The sequence below is a fragment of the Bubalus kerabau genome, chromosome 4 (assembly GCF_029407905.1).
Source record: "Bubalus kerabau isolate K-KA32 ecotype Philippines breed swamp buffalo chromosome 4, PCC_UOA_SB_1v2, whole genome shotgun sequence".
Lineage (NCBI taxonomy): Eukaryota > Metazoa > Chordata > Mammalia > Artiodactyla > Bovidae > Bubalus > Bubalus kerabau.
The window spans coordinates 174,806,700-174,824,523 of NC_073627.1; the positions used below are offsets into that span (position 1 = coordinate 174,806,700).

Below are 17,824 nucleotides of genomic sequence, written 5' to 3' on the forward strand. Positions count from 1 at the left end.
GGAAAATTCCAGAAATAAACCATTCCTAATTTTTAATTTCATGGATGTTCTGAGTGGCGTGTTGAAATCTCACGGGGTTCTACCAGTGACATGACTCCTCCTTTTCCTCAGCAACCCCCGTACCTTAGTTACTTAGTAGCCCTCTCAGTTATCAGATGGACTCCCATGGTATCACCGTGCTTGTGTTCAAGGAACATTTCTTTGGCTTGGTAGTGTCCCAAAGTGCAAGAGGAGTGATGCTGGCAATTCAGATTTGCCAAAGAGGAGCCACAGAGTGCTTCCATTAGGTGAAAAGATGAAAGTTCTTGACTTAATAAGGAGAGAGAAACATCATATGCTGAGGTTGCTAAGCTCTACCATTAAGGCAGACCTTCCATTTGTGAAATTGTGAAGAAGAGAAAAGAAACCGCCTGAAGCAGCTGATTCTCCTGACATTATCATCAGAAGGTCAATAGCAGCCCATATCATTCATCTCAGCTCATCACCGAGGCTTTTTATCTCATCTCATCATCACCAGAAGGGTGAGTGCTGTGTTTTGAAAGAGAGACCACATTCACATAGCTTTTATCACAGTGTACTGCTACAGGTATTCTATTTTATTACTATTGTTGTTAATCTGTTACTGTGCTTAATTTATAAATTAAACTTTACCATAGGTATGTATGCATAGAAGGAAATGATATATTTAGGGTTTGTTGCTATCTGAGATTTCAGGCACCCACTGGAGGTCTTGGACCATATCCCCCTGTGAATAAGAGCCAGGGGGCTACTCTACTTGCTGTTCCCTCTGTCTCCAGTGTGCTGTCTTGAAATGCCCAGAAACCTGGTCCCCTTACTTCCTCTGATCTTTACTAGAAAGTCACCTGCACGGCCAACCCTTTTTAAAATTTAAAAGCTACCCAAAATGCCCCATTCACCTTTCCCTACTTGGTTATTGCCCTTAGAGCTTGTCACTGTGTAACATTCCGTGGTTTTTTACTATTTGGCTTTCGTTTATACATTGCTTATCTTTTTCACTGGAACATCTCTTCCACAGGGACAGAGAGTTTTGTTTTATTTACTGTTGTATCCTTAGCACATAGAGTGGTATTTGGCTCAAAAAATACTTTTTGAGTGAATAACTGGGGTTACTTGACCACCCTGTGTCCCAGTTACATTATCAAAACCAGTATAATAAGTGTTATATGCTGCTGAGAATGTGGAGAAACCAATCACTCATATACCGCTGGTGAAAGTCTAAAATGACACAGCCATTCTGGAAAACTATTTGGCAGTGTCTTATTAAAGTAAATACGCAGTTATCATATGACCCAGCAACTGTACCTTTGGGCATTTACCCTTGAGAATGAAGAGTTATGTTCCCATTGAAAAAAAAAGTACATAGTTATTCTTAACAGCTGTGGTACATCCATACTATGGAATATGACTCAGCAATGAAAACAAATATAATTGTTGATACAACTTTGGTAAATCTTGAAGTAAAAATCAAACAAGCAAAAGAAAACACACACACACAGCAAAAAACAAATCCCAACAGGCTATATACTGTATGATTCCATGTATACAATATTCTCAAATGGTAAATGTAAAGAGATGAGGGGATTTCCAGGGATTAGGGATGAAGATGGTGTTGGAGGAAGAGAGGTAAATGTGTTTACTACAAGATAATATAATGGGGGGAAAATAGCTATAGAAGGAACACGTGGTGATCAAATTGCTGTTTGACTGTGGTGGTATATATGCAAACCTACACTTGTGATAAAATTATACACATCTAAACACACACACACTGTTACCCTTTTGAGTTGGCTCCCATCAAACGTCCTCCGGCAGGTGTTGCTTGCGCCAGTAGAGTGAGATGGAGTTTGGTTCAAAAACAAAGTTCTTTGATTGAACTCAGGTGCCAGCTCCCGCAATAGAGTCCATGCTCTCCGTGATAGGGTGCAGGAGGAGCTGCTTTATAGGGATCAGCTTTATTAGGATCAGCCTGTAAGAATCTCCTGAGTGGGGAGGGGCGGAGTTCTCGCCTCGAAGCAGCTTTTGCTGCTCTCAGGACCACAGAGCCTTTCTGCGCAAGGCCTGCGGCTGCTGTCTTGAGTTGCACTCCACGCACAATGCTTCAGCACTCGCCCTCACCGCATGGGCCGGCCTCCGCCCCTCGTGCTCATTAACTGGTCCAAGCACAGGGCGGAGGCCACTGCATGCAGCATCCTATGAGCAAATGAAACTAGACGAAGCACAAAGGAAAAGGAAAAAAAAAGTTAGATTTAATTTTATTACCTGGGATCTATTTTTATTTTGCCGGGAATTGTGAATGGGCTTTGCTGGTAACACAATGTATCACTGTCAATTTCTGGATTGTGATATTGCAAGATACTACCATTGTGGGAGACTAGGTAAACAGCACACGGGATCAGTCTGCATTATTTCTTACAAGTGTCTGTGAGTCTACGGATTTCTCAAAAGAAGAAAGAGTGATTGAAACACTGCAATATTTTTAATTCTGGAAATGTGCATTGAGTGCTCAGTATGTATGTGCATCACCTTTGCAGGGTAGTTGTAGAGATTAAATGGATATATACATATACAAGTGTCTATGTGTGTAAATAATGCATTGAAAGTCTGCTCAGGGCATTTCCTTGGTGGTCCAGTGGCTAAGACTCCGTGCTCCCAAAACAGGGGACCCAGGTTCGATTCCTGGTCAGGGAGCTAGATTCTGCATGCTGCGACTACAACCTGGCACAGCCAAATAAATAAACAAAAATAAATACTTTTAAAAAATTCTGCTCAGCATATAATAAACCCTTGGTACATTTCAGCTGTTGTTATTCCAATCCTTGAAGGCAGAGCTTGTGTTCAATTAATCTGATTCCCAGGACTTGTATTATTGTTGATGCAAATTGCTAGCACCTGTCAAGGTAAACTGACTAATTGGCTTATCTAATCCCTTGTACCAGGGTCAGTAAGACCTCTCTGTGGAGTCTAGCAAATCAAGAGCCCTAACCAGAAAGACAATAGGACTACCTAGACTCCACCTCCCAGCACTGCTAATTTATCATAAGCCCATCTCCTTCAGTAAGTCTTTGTTTCATCATTTGTGAGAGTAGGAATTGGAATGACATTATTTCTAACTCTTAAATGTACATCATTCCATGTTTTATAATACACAGAGAATTATTCTTTTTATTTAAACATTTTGTATTGGAGTATAGCCAGTTAACCATGTTGTGATAGTCTCAGGTAAACAGCAAAGAGACTCAGCCATACATATATCCATTCTCCAAACTCCCTCCCATCCAAGCTTCCGCATAACATTGAGCAGAGTTCCCTGTGCTATTCAGTAGGTCCTTGAAACTTGAGCCTTGGGCCAGGAGTCCAAAGGGAGTTATATACTGTTTCCAAAATTCCAGTCTCCAGTTGCACTTCAGTGAAGTAGACTCTTCTCTTTCTGGCCCCCATTAAAGCCCAGTTATTAGCAGCTGTTTTTCAGAAACTTTATAGGTCTTTGAAGTATGTGGTAGTCAGAATATCTGCAGATAATAGCAAGCCAAGATTTTTGAAACCTATAGGGGATAAGAAATTGTAGAAACTTAAGCCATAATTATGGTATTAATCACTAGCATTGCATCATTATCCTCCAAAGCCGAGGGGAATTATACTTGCTACATTTAAAAACAATAAAAGCATGTTGGGATTTAGGAAAGTACAAAAAAGGCTTCAGAAAAAATACCAGTTTGTTTATTTTATCTAATATTTGCCATACAACCTGATGCATTTCTGTAGTGTTTTGGGGAGGACTCCTGGGTAATTTTTCATGCTAAAAGTTAGCCAATAGCTGACAGATGTTTTACTCAAGTTTTAACATTGCAGTGAGCATTGTATGGATCATTCTTGCCTGTCCTGTTACCCTACGTCAGAGTACCTGGAATGTCTAACCCCTTCAGAGTTGGAATTGCTTATATTTTAGTATCAATTTGGGATTCCTTGAATATTAAATCAAGTGCTTATTAAACACCTTGTGTGAACTTACCCTTGCAGAAACACTATGAACTAATTACAATGAAATATGCAAGTTTCTCTATTAATAGTAAATACAATTTGTTGAGGAACTACTAAAGGCCCACATTATATGCATATTAACTCATCTAATTCTCATAACTCTATCAAAAGCACGTTAGTAACTCCAGTTTACAAAGAAAGCATGCCAGGTCAGAGACTTTATGTTAATAAAATCTTAAGTATTTTTTCCAATGTGATTGGCTGTTGCAATCAAATTTTTTAATTCAAGTAAAAATAAATGTATGGATGCTGGTACTGAAATTACAATGACAAGAAATAGAAATCAACTATGGTCAAAGTCATTGAAGAAAATAGAAAAAATATTTTCAAAGTGCTAAAAAAATTTGGTTGGTTAAGTTGTATTTCCAGCAAAACCATCCTTTAAGAATCTGGCTGAAATAAAGACATTTTTATATAAACAATGAATAGATTATGAATAAATTCTCATAAAATAAACTTGGAAAGGATGTACATATGGGAAAAAAATAAATCCAGTAATAAGGTTCATAATGTAAAGGAACAGCAAATGTTTGAGCTTGTCCAAACAAACACTGAGTATCTGAAAAACAATAGTGTTTAATTTGAGTTTAAAAAGCAAAAACCATCCATTGATGCAACTTAAATACCAGCAACAATAACACATATTGGGGAGGAGTGGGAAGAGCAAAAGTATTTTGAAGTCCATTGTACTGTTCATCATTGGAATGAAAATAGGTGTTAACTGAGGGCTTTGTGTTGTTTGTAATTATTAGCATAACCACTAAAACACTAGAAAAGGAGATTGATTAGAGCACATGTTTAAATCTACAAAATAAAGAAAAACCATGCCCCCCCCAAAAAAAAATCTACCAAAACAGGAGAAAAAGATTCTCAGGCCAGTGTAAGACAAAAGTATGCTTCGTTATCAATGGAAACCTACTGAGAAGAACTTGATCCATTCAAGAGCCAGTCATTGAAGACAGCATACTGACAGACAGACCTCCCTTTGCAGGAATTCTGTACAGTGGAGCCTCCAAGCCCTCTTCACTGAGGACCAGTTCTTAAGAATATAAACAACGTAAATCTTCGAGTTAAAACTTGCCAGAGATATCCACCTACGTTAGTAGTTCTCAAATGCAGGACTCAAGATTATACTTCCAAGCATACTGACTCAGTAGGTGGGTTTTTATTACAAATACCAAGAGATATTATAAAAATGTGGAAGACTTGAAGGCCACGTGTGATAGTCACTATCTGACATGAGAATACCAAAATCCCCTTGGCAGTAAGACTTATCAATACAAACTGAGAATGAGATGCTTGGTTTATATCTCAATCTCTGGCAGAATTTGAGAAGAGAAAAAAAAAAAAAGTATACATTCATTTGAATAAGACATTACTCTTCACAATGGAAAAAAAAAAATAGATTTCTTAAGCTTTAAACAACAGACCTTGATATATTTCCTAACTAATGTTTGTGAGTCTCATACTTCATGGGAGGCAGCCCACGTGGTCTCACCTGGTAAGACCAGCTAGCTCACAGTTCCTGCTATTTTTCTCATTTCAGGAGAACTGGATAGGAAAAGAGGTTTTGCTAATAAGCCCAGGCCATCTTGCTGAAGATCCCTCAAATCCCTATCTCAGAAGATAAAGAAGAGTCAAACCTCAGACAGAACTAAACTCTTCTTGAGGTCAGAGTATAGTTCAGAATTTATGACTGTGATTCAGGCAGGTAAATCAAACCCTTCTGAGCACTAATTCCTACAAAATGAATTTTTTTCTAGTGGAAACATTGACTTAAATATGTTCTTGTACATATTCCTTTGGTCAATCACATTCATTTTCATATCCACTTCTCCTCCTTGTTCATATTTATTCATTCACATATTCCTTTATCAATTTTCTTACAATTTATCAACTTAGTCATTAACTCATTCAAGACTCTCAGTCTCTTAATCATTTACATATTCACTTACATTGTTTTTTTTTAATTGGAGTGTAACTGATTTGCAATGTTGTGTTACTTTCTGCTGTACAACAATGTGAATCAATTATATGTATATGTATATCCTCTCCCTCTTGAGCCTGCCTCTCACCACCTGCCCATCCCACCCCTCTAGGTCGTCACAGAGCACTGAGCTAAGCAGCAGCTTCCCACTGGCTATTTTTCCACATGGCAGTGTCGTACAGATGTCCATGCTACTCTCCCAGTTTATCCCACCCTCTCCTTCCCTTGCTGTGTCCGCAAGTCCATTCTCAACGTCTGTGTCTCTAGCCCTGCCCTGCCAATAGGTTCATCAGTACCATTTTTCTAAGTTCCATCAGTTCAGTCGCTCAGTATATGTGTTAATATATGGAACTGTTTTTCTTTTTCTGACTTCACTCTGTATGACAGACTCTAGGTCCATCCATATTACTACAAATAATCCAATTTAGTTTTCTCAGTCTTTGAATCTCTAAGTCATGCATTTTTGTTCACTCATCCTTTAATTCATTTATTCATTAATTTAACACATACACGAACACACACAATATCTTCGTACAAGTCTCCTCTCTGCTAGAGGCATAGGCCGAAATTGGCAGTGCACCCAGGACTCCCTCTCAAGCTTTGAATTAGTCCCTTTGACTTTCTCTTTTCAAGATCTCCACCTATGAGTACTTTGGACAGTCCATTCTGCAGCTATAGGTCCTTCGTTCATACACAGGGATAACATTTTTATCTGCCTCTAGGTGCCAATCAGGCCAGACAGGATCAAAATCCTGTTTCTTTACATCAGGCCTCAGTCATCCCAGAAGTTTCAACCTAGTTTTAAGGCCCTAGAAAAGGAAAACCTCAGGCCTTTCATTGCTATGTAGGGAAAACCCTAAGTAGTAATTCACAGTAATTCACTGCTGTGAATTACCATCCTGTGAGTCCCTACTACTCATATAAAGCAGTTCACTCCTGACATTGCTCATCACTAAATGAGTGGAAACTTTTCCCACACCAAGCAATTCTCTGTAACACCATCTGGGTGTCCTAAAACTTAATTCAGTTCTGACATTATTTACCTGGTGATAGCTTCAGATTCCACAAGTTAGGGGCTCAGTCCCACAAGACTGCCTCCCCCAACAGGCACTCAGTACAGACACCAGCTGCAAGCCCAGTTTACCACCTGTGCTTCTCACACGTGAGCTGTAGGTGGGAGTTTCCATTAGATTAAATTTACTAGAGCAACTCACAGAACTCCAGGAGACACATATGTTTTCCAGTTTATTAAAGGAGATGATAAAGGTTACAGAGGAAAAGCTAGATGAAGACATACACAGTGTGGGGTCCAGGAGGGCCCCCCGTGCAGGAGCTTCAGTCACCTTGAAGGTGTATGCATTGTCCAACTCCCAAGCTCTCTGAACCTTGTCTTTTGGTTTTTGATGAATGTTGGATTACAGAGGCATGATTGATTAGCTCCTTGGCCATTGGTGATTGATTCAACCTCCAGTCTCTTCCTTCTCCTTAGAGACTGAGGGGTAGAAGGTACTAAAGGTTCAACCCTCTAACTTGGGTTGGTTTTCCTGGCAACCAGGACCCTTCCTCAGGTTACCTGAGGTATTTTGGAAAGTCATTAACATAACAAAATAAACCTTGATGGCTCTTAACATAGGAAAGTCTAAGGGTTTTAGGATTCTGGACCAATAAAAGGTATAAGGCCAGATATATCTATTTCTTATCAATCAAAATATCACAGGTTCACAAGGTTCTTGCTCCTGCCTCAAATGAGTGGTATCGATCATGACCTTGGTAGAGGCTGTGTAGTCCTGAGCTCTGGTAATTGATCTATGTCAAAAAAAGAATGTTTACCCTAACTCACTCTTCTCTGATTATAATTATATTATAGTCCAACACAAATGACCATTGACTTGGTTAAAGTCAAGAACTATATTTTCAAAACACAAAATATTTTTTTCTTAATAACATACAACTGGTGATTGTTTAATATTTGTTTTTATTGCTAAGGAGTGTCAGGAGGGGTAAATTTCTTCTCTGCCCTTCTTGGTTCTTTGGCTGGATTAATTAAATTGACACAAGACTGATCAACAGAAAAAAGCTAGTTTAATTTGTATGTATGGAGGTGACATAGAAATAGGACCTACAAAGTGACCAAAGCAGACTATTCATATAAATTATCTTAACAATTATTTGTGAAGATTTAACAAAACATAGGGGTTTGTGCTTTGGGTTGCAAACTAATAAAGGCGTAACAAAGTTTGTTATACAGGTTTCTTAGCCTTGAATTCCCTATCTCTGGTGATAAGGATGTTAGTGTAGGGAGGGTAGCTTCAACATGGAAGATTTATTTCCTGCTTTCAGGGGAAAGAAGAGGGTCGGAGTATTGTTGCTGCTGCTGCTGTTTTATTAAAGAAACATGTTTCCCCACACCAGCTGTGACTTCAATGCAAAATAATATGCCAGTGTGGTATATCTTGGGGTAGGCTGTCCTGACCCCTAGCAAGAGTGAGTTCTATGATGATCACAACTTTGATGGTGCTGTTCATTGATGTATCCCTAGCCACTGGCATAGTTTTTGGCAAAATGTATATTTTTAACAGAAATAAGAGCAGCATGCATTGTGACTGAGTAGATGCAAAGGGTCTAGAGAGAGAGGATGTGGAATAAATTGGGCATTTGAGGGGTGGGAGTGATGAGGAAGATGGCACACAAGACAAGAACTTCCAACTGTGCTTTGAACATAAGTAGGGGCTTCCCTGGCAACCCAGACGGTAAACTGCAATGCGGGAGACCCGGATTCAATCCCTGGGTCGGAAAGATCCCCTGAAGAAGGGGATGGCTACCCACTGCAGTATTCTTGTCTGGAGAATTCCATGGACAGAGGAGCCTGGTGAAATATAGTCCAAGGGGTCGCAAAGAGTCGGACACCACAAAGCGACTCTCACTTTTCACTTGTTTTTTCCCCAGGAGTTTGGCAGGCCGTTGTGTGTGGGAGGTGGTGGTGGTGGTAGTGGCTTTTGGCAAAGGAAACTGCATTTTCAATGACGTGGAAGTGAAACAAAAGAGCAGATCCCTGTGGTTGAATCATAGTGTACAGGGCAATGGGAGTGGGAATCAGGAAACCATGGGTAAATGAGGCTAGGAAGACAGGCAGAGACTAGATCATACAACGGGCAATCCATGCGAAGGATCTGGGACTTAATTATGAGGGCAAAGGAGTGCCAAAGACCTGACCTAAGCTGTTGCTACCACTCCTGCACTATTTTTGTTGCCTCCTCGATCTTACTCCCTGGAGGAGGAAATGACAGAGTCCACTCCAGTATTCTTGCCTGGAAAATGCCATGAACAGAGGAGGCTGGCAGAGTACAGTCCATGGGGTCACAGAGTCGGACACAACTGAGCATAGCACATACAGCAGATCTTTCTCACCAGTCTGTGTTTCCCACTATTTTTTTTAAAGTAAGCATTATGAATGTCTTCTTTCCTGTTTAATATTTTCCAATAGCTGCCTGTTCCCTAGAAGATCAAGTCTAAACTCCCTAACATTCCATGTTTCCCAGTGATGTCTCAAGTGGCTTCTCCAACAGAATTTTCTCCATCGTTTGATTATTGCATTTTCATAAAGCCCATCAAGTCAGCTAACTAAGAGCCCCTTTCTTACTGTCTGGGCTTCCCAGTGGGGGCTAGTGATAATGAACCCGCCTGCCAATGCAGGAGACATAAGAAGCCTGGGTTTGATCCCTGGGTTGGGAAGATCCCCTGGAGGAGGAAATGGCAACCCCATCCAGTATTCCTGCCTAGAGAATCCCATGGGCAGAAGAGCCTGGTGGGTTACAGTCCATGGGGTTGCAAAGAGTCGGACAGGACTGGAGAGACTTAGTGCTAGCACTCCTTACTGCCTGCTCCAGGAAAGGGCCACCTCCTCATTGATGCTATTTGTGTATCCTGCCCATATGTCTCTTGTTATGCTTATTTTACTGTCTTTATTCATTTGTGTGCATGTCTTTCTTTATCTACTAATTCTGTCCTCCTTGGAGACAAGCTATAAGTTATTTGCAAACACCTGTGGTCTGGTACACTATTTAAATGGATGTCTTCCCTTCCTCCAATTTTATTTTAGTGAGCAAATTAATGAACAACGATAAAAAAAAATGAAAAGGATGAATCAAAATAGAGAAATTGGGCCATGTTCAACCAAAGTATTAAAAAAAAATCATGTGCTCTTGTATTTTGGAACTGAGTAATATTTTCAGCTTCTTTAAAAGGTGCAGAAGATCTTTTACTCACTATTGCTCATCCATTATGAATTTCACTTAAAAATACAAACATGGTGTGGTGGTTTTACTATTGATCAACTCTAATGTGTACATTTTAATACCTGGGGAGAAATTGACTCCCGATGTTTCCAATCACATGACCAGAAAGGACTTTAACTGGATAGTCACTGGGGTCAGGCCTAGAAAAGGCATGACATTCAAGGGTTTTCCCTCAATTCCCTACTCGCTTTCTGAGTCTAATGGGAGCTACTTGGGCTCATCTCTCTGTAAGATTAATGTATATTCTCAAAAACTAGATTAGGTGGGAAACCCTTCACGAACTGGGACTAATGACCTGAGAAATTCTCTGAACTGGAGACTCATTCAGGTCTGATGTAGAACATGCAAGCCAAATAGGAAATGAGGAAAAAGAGGTGAAAGTTCCAAGAATATGAGGAGGAATAGTTGATATGGCTGTGGGATAAGCAGTTCTCAAGGACAGTAATAAAACCGGAAGGATCAAGAAGAAAAGGTGATCTGAGGGTAGAATTTCTAAGCTACATGAGTGCAAGAAATGCTATGCTGTGCGTTCAGTGCTGTCTGTACGTAAGTGGTGATATGAATGTAATGGTAGGAACATAGGGTACCTTAAATAGAGGATAATTTTGATTCCCTTTTCATAAAAAAGTGTCATGAGTGTATATCCTTTCTGTGGCATTCTGGTGTTGAATTTTGTTCCTTTAGGCAACTGGACAGTGAGGATGGACAAACGAAGTAACCAGAATTACTCAGCACTTGTGTGTCAGATGTTCTACTGAGAATTGAAAAGTAATCTATAAAACGACCTGAGTACACGTGTGCTAAGTGGCTTTCAGTTCAGTTGCTCCGTCGTGTCCGACTCTTTGCGACCCTATGAGCTGCAGTACACCAGGCCTCCCTGTCCATCACCAACTCTCTCTTTGACTCCCTATGGACTGTAGCCTGCCAGACTCCTCTGTCTATGGGATTTTCCAGGCAAGAATATTGGAGTGGGTTGCCATGACCTCCTCCAGGGGATCTTCCTGATCCAGGCAGCAAACGCGTGGCTCTTACATCCCCTGCACTGGCAGGCCAGTTCTTTACCACTAGCATCACCTGGAAAGTCTGTAGAAAAACTTGACATTGCCCTAAATGAGCTTTCCAACACCATGGGAGGTGTCTACAGCCATTCCCCATTTATGAGCAAGAAAAACTGAACTTCAAAGCGGTAAAATGGAAGCTTCTCATCTTGTTGTTTTTGTTCAGTCCCTCAGTCCTGTCTGATTCTTTGCGACCTCATGGACTGCAACTCACCAGGCTTCCCTGTTCTTCACCATCTCCTGAGCTTGCTCAAACTCACTTCCATTGAGTCAGTGATGCCATCCAGCCATCCTGTCCTCTGTCATCCATTTCTGCTCCTGCCTTCAATCCTTCCCAGCATCAGGGTCTTTTCCAATGAGTCAGCTCTTCTCATCAAGTGGCCAAGGTATTGGAGTTTCAGACTCAGCATCAGTCCCTCCAATGAATATTCAGGACTGATTTCCTTTTGGATTGACTGGTTTGATCTCCTTGAAGTCCAAGGGACTCTCAAGAGTCTTCTCCAACACCACAGTTCAAAAGCATCAATTCTCTGGCGTTCAGCTTTCTTCATAGTCCAACTCTCACATCCATACATGACTACTGGAAAAACCATGGCTTTGACTAGATGGACATGTCAGCAAAGTAATGTCTATGCTTTTTAATATGCTGTCTAGATTGGTCAAAACTTTTCTTCCAAGGAGCAAGCATCTAATTTCACAGCTGCAATCACCATCTGCAGTGATTTGGGAGCCCAAGAAAATAAAATCTGTTACAGTTTAAATTGTTTCCCCATATATTTGCCATGAAGTGATGGGACTGGATGCCATGATCTTTGTTTTTGAATGTTGCATTTTTAAGCCAGATTTTTCACTCTCCTCTTTCACTTTCAAGAGGCTCTTTAGTTCCTCTTCACTTTCTGCCATAAGGGTGGTGTCATCTGCATATCTGAGATTATTGATATTTCTCCTGGCAATCTGGATTCAAGCTTGTGCTTCATCCAGCCCAGCATTTTGCATGATGTACTCTGCATATAAGTTAAATAAGCAGGGTGACAATATACAGCCTTGACTTACTCCTTTCCTGATTTGGAACCAGTCTGTTGTTCCATATCTGGTTCTAACTATTTCTTCTTTACCTGCATACAGATTTCTCAGGAGACAGATAAGGTGATCTGGTATTCCTATCTCTTGAAGAATTTTCCACAGTTTGTTGTGATCCACACAAAGACTTTGCATAGTCAATAAAGCAGAAGTAGATATTTTTCTGGAATTCTCTTGCTTTTCTTATGATCCAGTGGATATTGGCAATTTGATCTCTGGTTCCTCTGTCTTTTCTAAATCCAGCTTGAGCCTCTGGAATTTCTCAGTTCACATATTGTTGAAGCCCAGCTTGGGAAATTTGAGCATTATTTTGCTAGCATGTGAAGTGAGTGCAATTGTGCAGTACTTTGAATATTCTTTGGCATTGCTCTTCTTTGGGATTGGGATGAAAACTGACCTTTTCCAGTCCTGTGGCCACTGCTGAGTTTTCCAAATTTGCTGACATGTTGAGTACAGCACTTTCACAGCATCATCTTTCAGGATTTTAACTATCAGCTGAAATTCCATCACCCCCACTAGCTTTGTTTATAGTGATGCTTCCTAAGGCCCACTTGACTTTGCACTCCAAGATGTCCCAGAGCGTATAACTAGAAGAAAGGACAGGAGGGGAATGCTTTTATAAATTCGTCTCTTCTTCTGGCTATGACACAATGAATCCTAAAAAGATGTTACATGTTTCCCTTTCTGATAGATATTACTGGGTATGACGGAGTACGATGCAGAGAAGGGCACTGATTTGTTGGATTTCACAGTGCTGTGGTGGCGGAGACAGGCTGCTCCAGTGCTGCTGCTCCGCATGACCTGGAGCCTGTCTTTCTCCAGACTCAATCCCCTCATTCTAAAAGGAGGTGACTCACTTCATCTTTAAGGCTGTTCCGAGAATGGGGACTGTTCCAAGCTTATGTGGGATTATTGTTGTAAGAAGGGTTCTTATTTTGATTTGTTCATTCTGTTACTGAGTTAATGGTTGATCTCTCATCCCTGTAGCAAATGCTAGGGACACATGGCAAAACTATGGTTGGGTGATATAAATTGATAGGAGCAAAAATATAGAATATTTTAGGCACTGAATATGACTTTTAGTTCAAATTGTATAATTGAAGATCCCAAAGTGACCTTGCCCATACAGCTTTGAAATCTTCTAGTCGGTGTACACTGCTTCCAGAGTGCTAGATTTTTCTGAATTAGCACTCAATAGGTTAATGTAACTATAGAGTATAATAGAATAAGCAGTCTTATAACTTATCTATTGCTGTTTAATTAATTTACTGTTTCTATTGCTGCTGCTGCTAAGTCGCTTCAGTCGTGTCCGACTCTGTGCAACCCCAGAGACAGCAGCCCATAAGGCTCCCCCGTCCCTGGGATTCTCCAGGCAAGAACACTGGAGTGGGTTGCCATTGCCTTCTCCAATGCATGAAAGTGAAAAGTGAAAGTGAAGTCACTCTTAGCGACCAACTCTTAGCGACCCCATGGACTGCAGCCTACCAGGCTCCTCCATCCATGGGATTTTCCACAAGAGTATTGAAGTGGGGTACCATTGCCTTCTCTGACAAGCAAAGAATAAGAGGCAGAATTAGGGGGAATTTCTTGAGTTGAAGGAACACAAGAAGAAGGACCCTTTCTTAAATCTATACCAACTCTGAAAATTGTTCTCAGATGACTGAGCCTATGCCTATGGCACTGAGAACCAGAGATAAATACGGAAAAAGAGAAGTTCTACTTTTAAGGAATCACATTCTGCATTGATAAGTAGGTACAATGAACAGTGTTAGGGGTTAAATAACAAAAGTTTCTGATAAAGCTCTTCAGAGTAAGTCATGCCAAAGTATCATTGTGGAGGATGTTTTGTGGTTAACCAAGCAGAGCTGGTTAGTAGAACGAGGGCATTCCTGGCAGAGGAAAAGCATATGCAAACTACAGAGCTATGAAGCAGGATGATACGTTAAGAGAGCTGCAAGTCAGAGCCTGCGCTCTGAGTTGCAGCACAGAATCGCTGAAAGATGGAAAGGAACCTGGGTGGCATCTCATGAACCACATAAATGCATGAAGACATTCCCTCCGCTTCCTGGAAACCACGGACTGTCAAGAACGTGGTGTAAAATTCACTCCTCCACCATGACAGAACAGTTTTGAGGAATATGAAGGTTCCCATGTAGTCAGCATTCAAAGCATTTAAGCATCAGGCTAAAATTCATTTGACTTCAAAGATCTTTTTCCAGCTCTAAGATATTCTATAATATCTAGTTAAGTCTTTTAAACCAGATGTTACTCTTGGGGATGACATGAGACTGAAAAAGAAGAAATAAAAATAAATAAAAGAAATATTGAGATAGAGGAGTAGTGGACAATGCTTAACAGCAGCCCTGGAATGGATGGTGACAGGAATAGGGGAGGCAAAGCTGGTCCAAATCATTTTCTCCTGCCTGGATACTCAAAAATCCTCTTAACTGTTCTCTACCATTTGTTCTTATTTCTCTCTAATCCAAGATTATCCAGACATCCAACATGCCCTCATACTGAAGCCTGGATGATTTTAATGAAGGGAAAAACAAGGGATGCCATCTCTCCATGCTCAATTCTTTATTGGCTCCCTCTTATTCTTCATGGGCTTCCCTGGTGCCTCAGCTGATAAAGAACATGCCTTCAATGCAGGAGACCTCGGTTCAATCCCTGGGTCAAGAAGATATCCTGGAGAAGGGAATGGCAATCGACTCCAATACCTTGTCTGGAGAATTCCATGGACATGAGGAGTCTGGCAGGCTACAATCTATGGCCTCGCAAAGAATCGGACACAACTGAGCTACTAACTCTTTCCTTCTTCCTTATTCTTCCTGACCAAACTATTTCCCATGGACTACAGAGACCTTCATGATCTTCACACGTCTGTCTCTTCAGCCTTATTTGATACCAGTTTCCACTACATTAGAGGGTCTCAGCTTTGGTACTATTGACTTGTTGGACTGGATGATTCTTTGGGGGCTAGTGTAGAATATTTAATAGCATCCCTGGTCTCTACCCACTAGATGGTACTCACTGCCAGTTATTCACAGCCAAAAATCTCTCCAGCTTGCCTAATGTCCCTGGGGATGGGGGAATTCCCCTGCTTGAGAACTGTTGGTCTAGATCTTTCCTTTTCAGGTACATGTTCATTCAAATGTACATGTTCCCCTCCCTCTCATTATAAAATGTCTAAAACCACTACCTACTTTCCTTGAGATAATCTCCCTCTCCCCACCCCTATACCAAATTACTAATCATTGCTTCTCTCCAAGCAAAATCATCATTCCATCCATGGAACCTCCACTGAACCTCCACTCACAGTGCTGCAATAAACCCCCTTTCCTTTAGGGCTTTATTTTCAATCATATGTTCATCACTGGTGTCATTGGAACCATTTTTGACTTCTCCTCCAGCCATTATACTTCACAAAAATAGAGGCCTTGTCTATTTTTATTCACCACTATCTCCTTAGTACCTGGCATGGTAGAAGCTCAAGAAACACTCAATGAGTGATGGGAAACTGAACAAAAATTGCAATTATCAGAAAAGTAAAGCAGGACTTCCAGCCTCTGATGCCAATAACTATTTGCTGAGCGCTGATTTTGCAATTAAGCGAGATCTGAGCCCTGGGACCACAGTGAAGAATAATACACAGCCTTTGCCTAGGAAGCATACCCTTGGAAAAGATATTGATTTGTATGTAAAAAGGATTAATACAATATCTTCACTGATCAATGGAGGTTTGAGCAAACTGAAGTTGGGTATCTACAGAGGAGTTCCAAGGTCTGCCTGCAGAGTAAAGTTTCAGAAAAAAAGATAATTCTTGAGCTCAGACTAAAGGACAGAATTTGGCCAGATGGACAAGGCTTAATAGTGTAGACTGGTATTAGAGCTGGTGTGACTGGTGGGAATTAGTCACAACAGTGATACAGGTATACAGCAATCCAGCTGGCTGTGTATCTCCACGCAGTTCTGGGAAATGAGCTTAAAGACTTAAGCAGGGATAGAAGCATGAGAACTTCCTGTATAGGCTCAGAGATCTGTACTTTGTCCTGGAGATACTGGGTGGTCATAGATGGATGGAATGCAGTGGTGTGAGTCAGATCTGCAATTTCAACTTGATAAGCTGAAAGTTTGACCAGTAGACAGGGAAGAACATGACTTCACAACTCAGAGTCTCATTAAAGTTTTTGTTAAATCTTCAAGTGGCTGTGGACCAGGCACATAGCAACTTCTCAACAAGGAAAATCAGAATGCTAGCTCAGTATGAGGTTCAAGAGTACACAGATTCTATTCTTAGCAATAGCAGGGCAGAAAATATCTTGTGCCAGGGAGTCCTTACAGCCTCAGTGCTATGAATCCTTATTTATTGTTAGTGGCAAGGTATATATTGGGAGATATGGGGATCAAATGACTCAGATAGTAAAGAATCTGCTTGCAGTGCAGGAGACCAGGGTTTGATGCCTGGGTTGGAAAAATCCCCTGGAGAAGGGAATAGCAACCCATTCCAGTATTCTTCCTTGGAGAACTCCATGAACAGAGGCTACAATCCTTGGGGTCGCAAAGTGTTGGACACAACTGAGTGATGAACAGTTTCACTTCAGGTACCAAGGGCTTCCCTTGTAGCTGAATTGGTAAAGAATCTGCCTGCAGTGTAGGAGATCTGCGTTCGATTCGTGGGTCAGGAAGATCCCCTAGAGAAGAAAATGGCAAGCCACTACAGTATTCTTGCCTGAAGAATACCATGGACAGAGCAGCCTGGCAGGCTACAGTCCACAGGTTCACAAAGACTTGGACATGACTTAGCAACTAAACCACCACCACCATAGGGATCACTTCCCTGATGGCTCAGATGGTAAAGCGTCTGCCTACAATGTGGGAGATCTGGGTTCAATCCCTGTGTCAGGAAGATCTCCTGGAGTAGGAAATGGCAACCCACTCCAGTATTCTTGCCTGGAAAATCCCATGGATGGAGAAGCCTGGTAAGCTACAGTCCATGCGGTTTCAGAGTCAGATGCGACTGAGCAACTTCACTTCATGTCTTCACCATAGGGATCAAGAGGGCTTCCTAGGTGGCACCAGTGGTAAAGAATCTGCCTCCCAATGCATGAGACACAAGAGATATGGCTTTGATCCCTGGGTTGGGAAGATCTCTTGGAAGAAGGCATGGCAACCCATTCCAGTATTCTTGCCTGGAGAATCCCCTTGGTTAGAAGAGCCTGGCTGGCTAAAGTTCATAGGGTCGCAAAGAATAGGACTTGACTGAATCGACCTAGCACGAACATAAGAATCAGTAGGCCAGCTCTAGGTTTCAGAGAAAAAGAGGCAAACATAGGCATTTTCTG

General features: G+C 41.2%; 2 long non-coding RNA genes across 13 annotated transcripts in view; one reads left to right on the top strand and one right to left on the bottom strand.

Annotated features, from left to right (window-relative positions):
* LOC129650700 (uncharacterized) overlaps window positions 1-17,824 on the bottom strand; it is a 33,519-nt gene that overhangs the window by 13,203 nt on the left and 2,492 nt on the right. Inside the window, exons 1-2 of one of the 5 annotated variants that reach the window (XR_008713943.1) lie at window positions 7,090-7,136; window positions 1,797-2,227 (exon numbers count right to left, since the gene is read on the bottom strand). This is a non-coding gene — a long non-coding RNA (uncharacterized LOC129650700). Of the gene's footprint in view, window positions 1-1,796; window positions 3,045-7,089; window positions 7,137-17,824 lie in introns of those variants that run through there. The other 4 variants (XR_008713941.1, XR_008713942.1, XR_008713940.1 and 1 more) reach the window with 4 other exon arrangements.
* LOC129650701 (uncharacterized) overlaps window positions 1-17,824 on the top strand; it is a 56,119-nt gene that overhangs the window by 1,784 nt on the left and 36,511 nt on the right. For 5 of the 8 annotated variants that reach the window (XR_008713947.1, XR_008713952.1, XR_008713953.1 and 2 more), the window contains exons 1-2: window positions 124-586; window positions 5,606-5,770. This is a non-coding gene — a long non-coding RNA (uncharacterized LOC129650701). Of the gene's footprint in view, window positions 1-123; window positions 587-5,605; window positions 5,771-17,824 lie in introns of those variants that run through there. The other 3 variants (XR_008713949.1, XR_008713948.1, XR_008713950.1) reach the window with 3 other exon arrangements.